Raw genomic sequence first — 9948 nt, 5'->3', positions numbered from 1 at the left:
AAAAATGTTTTCAAATTTTTCCAATTTAACCCCCGTGGGATATATATTCTGCCCACACACATTTGGAACTCTCGTGGGGAACTCTCACACATGTTATTCCCTCATTTAGTGGATATTTTCACAAAAAAGTGAAATTTTCAAAAATCCAGAAAATTGGCTGAAAACGACAAAATATCAAGGACTCATTGGGCGAATCGCTCTGGAACTGAAATCGGAACGCTCACTGACATTTGCCCTATCTGAAAGTCTGATAAACGCCGGAAAAATGACTAAGTCCAAAAAAAATTTTTTTTCAACTTTTTTCAATTTTACCCCCGTGGGATATATATTTTACCCAAACACATTTGGAACTCTCCTGCGGTACCCTCACACATATTATTCCCTCATTTAGTGGATATTTTCACAAAAAAGTGAAATTTTCAAAAATCCAGAAAATTGGCTGAAAACGACTAAATATCAAGGACTCATTGGGCAAATCGCTCTGGAACTGAAATTGGAATGCTCACTGACATTTCCCCTATCTGAAAGTCTGATAAACGCCGGAAAAATGACTAAGTCCAAAAAAAAAATGTTTTCAAATTTTTCCAATTTTTCCCCCGTGGGATATATATTCTACCCACACACATTTGGAACTCTCCTGCGGTACCCTCACACATTTAGTGGATATTTTTACAAAAAAGTGAAATTTTCAAAAATCCAGAAAATTGGCTGAAAACGACTAAATATCAAGGACTCATTGGGCGAATCGCTCTGGAACTGAAATTGGAACGCTCACTGACATTTGCCCTATCTCAAAGTCTGATAAACGCCGGAAAAATGACTAAGTCCAAAAAAAAATTTTTTTAAACTTTTTTCAATTTTACCCCGTGGGATATATATTCTACCCACACACATTTGGAACTCTCCTGGGGTACCCTCACACATATTATTCTCTCATTTAGTGGATATTTTCACAAAAAGGTGAAATTTTCAAAAATCCAGAAAATTGGCTGAAAATGACTAAATATCAAGAACTCATTGGGCGAATCGCTCTGGAACTGAAATCAGAACGATCACTGACATTTGCCCTATCTGAAAGTCTGATAAACGCCAGAAAAATGACTAAGTCCAAAAAAAAAATTTTTTCAACTTTTTTCAATTTTACCCCCGTGGGATATATATTCTATCCACACACATTTGGAACTCTCCTGGGGAACTCTCACACATATTATTCCCTCATTTAGTGGATATTTTCACAAAAAAGTGACATTTTCAAAAATCCTGAAAATTGGCTGAAAACGACTAAATATCAAGGACTCATTGGGCGAATCGCTCTGGAACTGAAATCGGAACGCTCACTGACATTTGCCCTATCTGAAAGTCTGATAAACGCCGGAAAAATGACTAAGTCCAAAAAAAAAATTTTTTCAATTTTACCCCCGTGGGATATATATTCTACCCACACACATTTGGAACTCTCCTGGGGCACCCTCACACATATTATTCCCTCATTTAGTGGATATTTTCACAAAAAAGTGAAATTTTCAGAAATCCAGAAAATTGGCTGAAAACGACTAAATATCAAGGACTCATTGGGAAAATTGCGCTGGAACTGAAATCGGAACGCTCACTGACATTTGCCCTATCTGAAAGTCTGATAAACGCCAGAAAAAATGACTAAATCCAAAAAAACAATTTTTTCAACTTTTTCAATTTTACCCTCGTGGTATATATATTCTACCCACACACATTTGGAACTCTCTTGGGGTACCCTCACACATATTATTCCCTCATTTAGTGGATATTTTCACAAAAAAGTGAAATTTTCAAAAATCCAGAAAATTGGCTGAAAACGACTAAATATCAAGGGATCATTGGGCGAATCGCTCTGGAACTGAAATCGGAATGCTCAATGACATTTGCCCTATCTGAAAGTCTGATAAACGTTGGAAAAATGACTGTCCAAAAAAAAATTTTTTTCAACTTTTTTCAGTTTTACCCCATGGGATATATATTCTACCCACACACATTTGGAACTCTCCTGGGGTACCCTCACAGATATTATTCCCTCATTTAGTGGATATTTTCACAAAAAAGTGAAATTTTCAAAAATCCAGAAAATTGGCTGAAAACGTCTAAATATCAAGGACTCATTGGGAGAATTGCGCTGGAACTGAAATCGTAACGCTCACTGACATTTGCCCTATCTGAAAGTCTGATAAACGCCAGAAAAAATGACTAAATCCAAAAAAAAATTTTTTTTAACTTTTTTCAATTTTACCCCCGTGGGATATATATTCTACCCACACACATTTGTAGCTCTCCTGAGGTAGCCTCACACATATTATTCCCTCATTTAGTGGATATTTTCACAAAAAAGTGAAATTTTCAAAAATCCAGAAAATTGGCTGAAAACGACTAAATATCAAGGACTCATTGGGCGAATCGCTCTGGAACTGAAATCGGAATGCTCAATGACATTTGCCCTATCTGAAAGTCTGATAAACGTCGGAAAAATGAATGTCCAAAAAAAAAAATTTTTCAACTTTTTTCAATTTTACCCCTGTGGGATATATATTCTACCCACAGACATTTGGAACTCTCCTGGGGTACCCTCACACATATTATTCCCTCATTTAGTGGATATTTTCACAAAAAAGTTAAATTTTCAAAAATCCAGAAAATTGGCTGAAAAAGACTAAATATCAAGGACTCATTGGGCGAATCGCTCTGGAACTGAAATCGGAACGCTCAATGACATTTGCCCTATCTGAAAGTCCGATAAACGCCGGAAAAATGACTAAATCACAAAAAAAAATTTTTTCAACTTTTTTCAGTTTTACCCCGTGGGATATATATTCTACCCACACACATTTGGAACTCTCCTGGGGTACCCTCACACATATTATTCCCTCATTTAGTGGATATTTTCACAAAAAAGTGAAATTTTCAAAAATCCAGAAAATTGGCTGAAAAAGACTAAATATCAAGGACTCATTGGGCGAATCGCTCTGGAACTGAAATCGGAACGCTCACTGACATTTCTCCTATCTGAAAGTCTGATAAACGTCGGAAAAATGACTGTCCAAAAAAAAAATTTTTTCAACTTTTTTCAATTTTACCCCTGTGTGATATATATTCTACCCACAGACATTTGGAACTCTCCTGGGGTACCCTCACACATATTATTCCCTCATTTAGTGGATATTTTCACAAAAAAGTAAAATTTTCAAAAATCCAAAATATTGGCTGAAAACGACTAAATATCAAGGACTCATTGGGCGAATCGCTCTGGAACTGAAATCGGAACGCTCAATGACATTTGCCCTATCTGAAAGTCTGATAAACGCCGGAAAAATGACTAAGTCCAAAAAAAAATTTTTTTCAACTTTTTTCAGTTTTACCCCGTGGGATATATATTCTACCCACACACATTTGTAACTCTCCTGGGGTACCCTCACACATATTATTCCCTCATTTAGTGGATATTTTCACAAAAAAGTGAAAATTTCAAAAATCCACAAAATTGGCTGAAAATGACTAAATATCAAGGACTCATTGGGCGAATCACTCTGGAACTGAAATCGGAACGCTCACTGACATTTCCCCTATCTGAAAGTCTGATAAACGCCGGAAAAATGACTAAGTCAAAAAATTTTTTTTTAACTTTTTTCAATTTTACCCCCGTGGGATATATATTCTACCCACACTCATTTGGAACTCTCCTGGGGTACCCTCACACATATTATTCACTCATTTAGTGGATACTTTCACAAATAAGTGAAATTTTCAAAAATCCAAAATATTGGCTGAAAACGACTAAATATCAAGGACTCATTGGGCGAATCGCTCTGGAAATGAAATCGGAACGCTCAATGACATTTGCCCTATCTGAAAGTCTGATAAACGCCGGAAAAATGACTAAGTCCAAAAAAAAATTTTTTTCAACTTTTTTCAGTTTTACCCCGTGGGATATATATTCTACCCACACACATTTGTAACTCTCCTGGGGTACACTCACACATATTATTCCCTCATTTAGTGGATATTTTCACAAAAAAGTGAAAATTTCAAAAATCCACAAAATTGGCTGAAAATGACTAAATATCAAGGACTCATTGGGCGAATCACTCTGGAACTGAAATCGGAACGCTCACTGACATTTCCCCTATCTGAAAGTCTGATAAACGCCGGAAAAATGACTAAGTCAAAAAATTTTTTTTTAATTTTTTTCAATTTTACCCCCGTGGGATATATATTCTACCCACACACATTTGGAACTCTCCTGGGGTACCCTCACACATATTATTCACTCATTTAGTGGATACTTTCACAAATAAGTGAAATTTTCAAAAATCCAAAATATTGGCTGAAAACGACTAAATATCAAGGACTCATTGGGCGAATCGCTCTGGAAATGAAATCGGAACGCTCAATGACATTTGCCCTATCTGAAAGTCTGATAAACGCCGGAAAAATGACTAAGTCCAAAAAAAAATTTTTTTAAACTTTTTTCAGTTTTACCCCGTGGGATATATATTCTACCCACACACATTTGGAACTCTCCTGGGGTACCCTCACACATATTATTCCCTCATTTAGTGGATATTTTCACAAAAAAGTGAAAATTTAAAAAATCCACAAAATTGTCTGAAAATGACTAAATATCAAGGACTCATTGGGCGAATCGCTCTGGAACTGAAATCGGAATGCTCAATGACATTTGCCCTATCTGAAAGTCTGATAAACGTCGGAAAAATGAGTGTCCAAAAAAAAAATTTTTTCAACTTTTTTCAATTTTACCCCTGTGGGATATATATTCTACCCACACACATTTGGAACTCTCCTGGGGTACCCTCACACATATTATTCCCTCATTTAGTGGATATTTTCACAAAAAAGTGAAATTTTCAGAAATCCAGAAAATTGGCTGAAAAAGACTAAATATCAAGGACTCATTGGGCGAATCGCTCTGGAACTGAAATCGGAACGCTCACTGACATTTCCCCTATCTGAAAGTCTGATAAACGCCGGAAAAATGACTAAGTCCAAAAAAAATTTTTTTTCAACTTTTTTCAGTTTTACCCCGTGGGATATATATTCTACCCACACAAATTTGGAACTCTCCTGGGGTACCCTCACACATATTATTCCCTCATTTAGTGGATATTTTCACAAAAAAGTGAAAATTTCAAAAATCCACAAAATTGGCTGAAAATGACTAAATATCAAGGACTCATTGGGCGAATCGCTCTGGAACTGAAATCGGAAGGCTCACTGACATTTCTCCTATCTTAAAGTCTGATAAACACCGGAAAAATGACTAAGTCAAAAAAAAAATTTTTCAACTTTTTTCAATTTTACCCTCGTGGGATATATATTCTACCCACACACATTTGTAACTCTCCTGGGGTACCCTCACACATATTATTCCCTCATTTAGTGGATATTTTCACAAAAAAGTGAAATTTTCAAAAATCCAGAAAATTGGCTGAAAACGACTAAATATCAAGGACTCATTGGGCGAATCGCTCTGGAAATGAAATCGGAAAGCTCAATGACATTTGCCCTATCTGAAAGTCTGAAAAAACGCCGGAAAAATGACTAAGTCCAAAAAAAATAGTTTTAAACTTTTTTCAATTTTACCCCCGTGGGATATATATTCTACCCACACTCATTTGGAACTCTCCTGGGGTACCCTCACACATATTATTCACTCATTTAGTGGATATATTCACAAATAAGTGAAATTTTCAAAAATCCAAAATATTGGCTGAAAACGACTAAATATCAAGGACTCATTGGGCGAATCGCTCTGGAACTGAAATCGGAATGTTCAATGACATTTGCCCTATCTGAAAGTCTGATAAACGTCGGAAAAATGAGTGTCCAAAAAAAAATTTTTTTCAACTTTTTTCAATTTTACCCCTGTGGGATATATATTCTACTCACACACATTTGGAACTCTCCCGGGGTACCCTCACACATATTATTCCCTCATTTAGTGGATATTTTCACAAAAAAGTGAAATTTTCAGAAATCCAGAAAATTGGCTGAAAAAGACTAAATATCAAGGAGTCATTGGGCGAATCGCTCTGGAACTGAAATCGGAACGCTCACTGACATTTCCCCTATCTGAAAGTCTGATAAACGCCGGAAAAATGACTGAGTCCAAAAAAAAATAGTTTTAAACTTTTTTCAATTTTACCCCCGTGGGATATATATTCTACCCACACTCATTTGGAACTCTCCTGGGGTACCCTCACACATATTATTCACTCATTTAGTGGATATTTTCACAAATAAGTGAAATTTTCAAAAATCCAAAATATTGGCTGAAAACGACTAAATATCAAGGACTCATTGGGCGAATCGCTCTGGAACTGAAATCGGAACGCTCAATGACATTTCTCCTATCTGAAAGTCTGATAAACGCCGGAAAAATGACTAAATCCCCAAAAAAAATTTTTTCAACTTTTTTCAGTTTTACCCCGTGGGATATATATTCTACCCACACACATTTGGAACTCTCCTGGGTACCCTCACACATATTATTCCCTCATTTAGTGGATATTTTCACAAAAAAGTGAAATTTTCAGAAATCCAGAAAATTGGCTGAAAACGACTAAATATCAAGGACTCATTGGGCGAATCGCTCTGGAATTGAAATCGGAATGCTCAATGACATTTGCCCTATCTGAAAGTCTGATAAACGTCGGAAAAATGAGTGTCCAAAAAAAAAATTTTTTCAACTTTTTTCAATTTTACCCCTGTGGGATATATATTCTACCCACACACATTTGGAACTCTCCTGGGGTACCCTCACACATATTATTCCCTCATTTAGTGGATAATTTCACAAAAAAGTGAAATTTTCAGAAATCCAGAAAATTGGCTGAAAAAGACTATATATCAAGGACTCATTGGGCGAATCGCTCTGGAACTGAAATCGGAACGCTCACTGAAATTTCCCCTATCTGAAATTCTGATAAACGCCGGAAAAATGACTAAGTTCAAAAAAAAAAGTTTTAAACTTTTTTCAATTTTACCCCCATGGGATATATATTCTACCCACACTCATTTGGAACTCTCCTGGGGTACCCTCACACATATTATTCACTCATTTAGTGGATATTTTCACAAATAAGTGAAATTTTCAAAAATCCAAAATATTGGCTGAAAACGACTAAATATCAAGGACTCATTGGGCGAATCGCTCTGGAACTGAAATCGGAATGCTCAATGACATTTGCCCTATCTGAAAGTCTGATAAACGTCGGAAAAATGAGTGTCCAAAAAAAAAATTTTTTCAACTTTTTTCAATTTTACCCCTGTGGGATATATATTCTACCCACACACATTTGGAACTCTCCTGGGGTACCCTCATTTAGTGGATATTTTCACAAAAAAGTGAAATTTTCAGAAATCCAGAAAATTTGCTGAAAAAGACTAAATATCAAGGACTCATTGGGCGAATCGCTCTGGAACTGAAATCAGAACGCTCACTGACATTTCCCCTATCTGAAAGTCTGATAAACGCCGGAAAAATGACTAAGTCCAAAAAAAAATTTTTTTCAACTTTTTTCAGTTTTACCCCGTGGGATATATATTCTACCCACACAAATTTGGAACTCTCCTGGGGTACCCTCACACATATTATTCCCTCATTTAGTGGATATTTTCACAAAAAAGTGAAAATTTCAAAAATCCACAAAATTGGCTGAAAATGACTAAATATCAAGGACTCATTGGGCGAATCACTCTGGAACTGAAATCGGAAGGCTCACTGACATTTCCCCTATCTTAAAGTCTGATAAACACCGGAAAAATTACTAAGTCAAAAAAAAAATTTTTCAACTTTTTTCAATTTTACCCTCGTGGGATATATATTCTACCCACACACATTTGTAACTCTCCTGGGGTACCCTCACACTTATTATTCCCTCATTTAGTGGATATTTTCACAAATAAGTGAAATTTTCAAAAATCCAGAAAATTGGCTGAAAACGACTAAATATCAAGGACTCATTGGGCGAATCGCTCTGGAACTGAAATCGGAATGCTCAATGACATTTGCCCTATCTGAAAGTCTGATAAACGTCGGAAAAATGAGTGTCCAAAAAAAAATTTTTTTCAACTTTTTTCAATTTTACCCCTGTGGGATATATATTCTACCCACACACATTTGGAACTCTCCTGGGGTACCCTCACACATATTATTCCCTCATTTAGTGGATATTTTCACAAAAAAGTGAAATTTTCAGAAATCCAGAAAATTGGCTGAAAAAGACTAAATATCAAGGAGTCATTGTGCGAATCGCTCTGGAACTGAAATCGGAACGCTCACTGACATTTCCCCTATCTGAAAGTCTGATAAACGCCGGAAAAATGACTAAGTCCAAAAAAAAGTTTTTTTCAACTTTTTTCAATGTTACCCCGTGGGATATATATTCTACCCACACACATTTGGAACTCTCCTGGGGTACCCTCACACATATTATTCCCTAATTAAGTGGATATTTTCATAAAAAAGTGAAAATTTCAAAAATCCACAAAATTGGCTGAAAATGACTAAATATCAAGGACTCATTGGGCGAATCGCTCTGGAACTGAAATCGGAACGCTCACTGACATTTCCCCTATCTGAAATTCTGATAAACGCCTGAAAAATAACTAAGTCCAAAAAAAAGTTTTTTTCAACTTTTTTCAATTTTACCCCGTGGGATATATATTCTACCCACACACATTTGGAACTCTCCTGGGGTACCCTCACACATATTATTCCCTAATTAAGTGGATATTTTCATAAAAAAGTGAAATTTTCAAAAATCCAAAATATTGGCTGAAAACGACTAAATATCAAGGACTCATTGGGCGAATCGCTCTGGAATTGAAATCGGAATGCTCAATGACATTTGCCCTATCTGAAAGTCTGATAAACGTCGGAAAAATGAGTGTCCAAAAAAAAAATTTTTTCAACTTTTTTCAATTTTACCCCTGTGGGATATATATTCTACCCACACACATTTGGAACTCTCCTGGGGTACCCTCACACATATTATTCCCTCATTTAGTGGATAATTTCACAAAAAAGTGAAATTTTCAGAAATCCAGAAAATTGGCTGAAAAAGACTATATATCAAGGACTCATTGGGCGAATCGCTCTGGAACTGAAATCGGAACGCTCACTGAAATTTCCCCTATCTGAAATTCTGATAAACGCCGGAAAACTGACTAAGTTCAAAAAAAAAAAGTTTTAAACTTTTTTCAATTTTACCCCCGTGGGATATATATTCTACCCACACTCATTTGGAACTCTCCTGGGGTACCCTCACACATATTATTCACTCATTTAGTGGATATTTTCACAAATAAGTGAAATTTTCAAAAATCCAAAATATTGGCTGAAAACGACTAAATATCAAGGACTCATTGGGCGAATCGCTCTGGAACTGAAATCGGAAGGCTCACTGACCTTTCCCCTATCTTAAAGTCTGATAAACACCGGAAAAATGACTAAGTCAAAAAAAAAATTTTTCAACTTTTTTCAATTTTACCCTCGTGGGATATATATTCTACCCACACACATTTGTAACTCTCCTGGGGTACCCTCACACTTATTATTCCCTCATTTAGTGGATATTTTCACAAAAAAGTGAAATTTTCAAAAATCCTGAAAATTGGCTGAAAACGACTAAATATCAAGGACTCATTGGGCGAATCGCTCTGGAACTGAAATCGGAATGCTCAATGACATTTGCCCTATCTGAAAGTCTGATAAACGTCGGAAAAATGAGTGTCCAAAAAAAAATTTTTTTCAACTTTTTTCAAATTTACCCCTGTGGGATATATATTCTACCCACACACATTTGGAACTCTCCTGGGGTACCCTCACACATATTATTCCCTCATTTAGTGGATATTTTCACAAAAAAGTGAAATTTTCCGAAATCCAGAAAATTGGCTGAA

Source organism: Phyllobates terribilis, unplaced genomic scaffold, assembly GCF_046119375.1.
Source record: "Phyllobates terribilis strain yellow unplaced genomic scaffold, ASM4611937v1 Scaffold_2__4_contigs__length_985480577, whole genome shotgun sequence".
Classification (NCBI taxonomy): Eukaryota; Metazoa; Chordata; class Amphibia; order Anura; family Dendrobatidae; genus Phyllobates; species Phyllobates terribilis.
The sequence above is the reverse complement of the archived record's forward strand: the minus strand, read 5'-3'. Positions refer to the sequence as shown.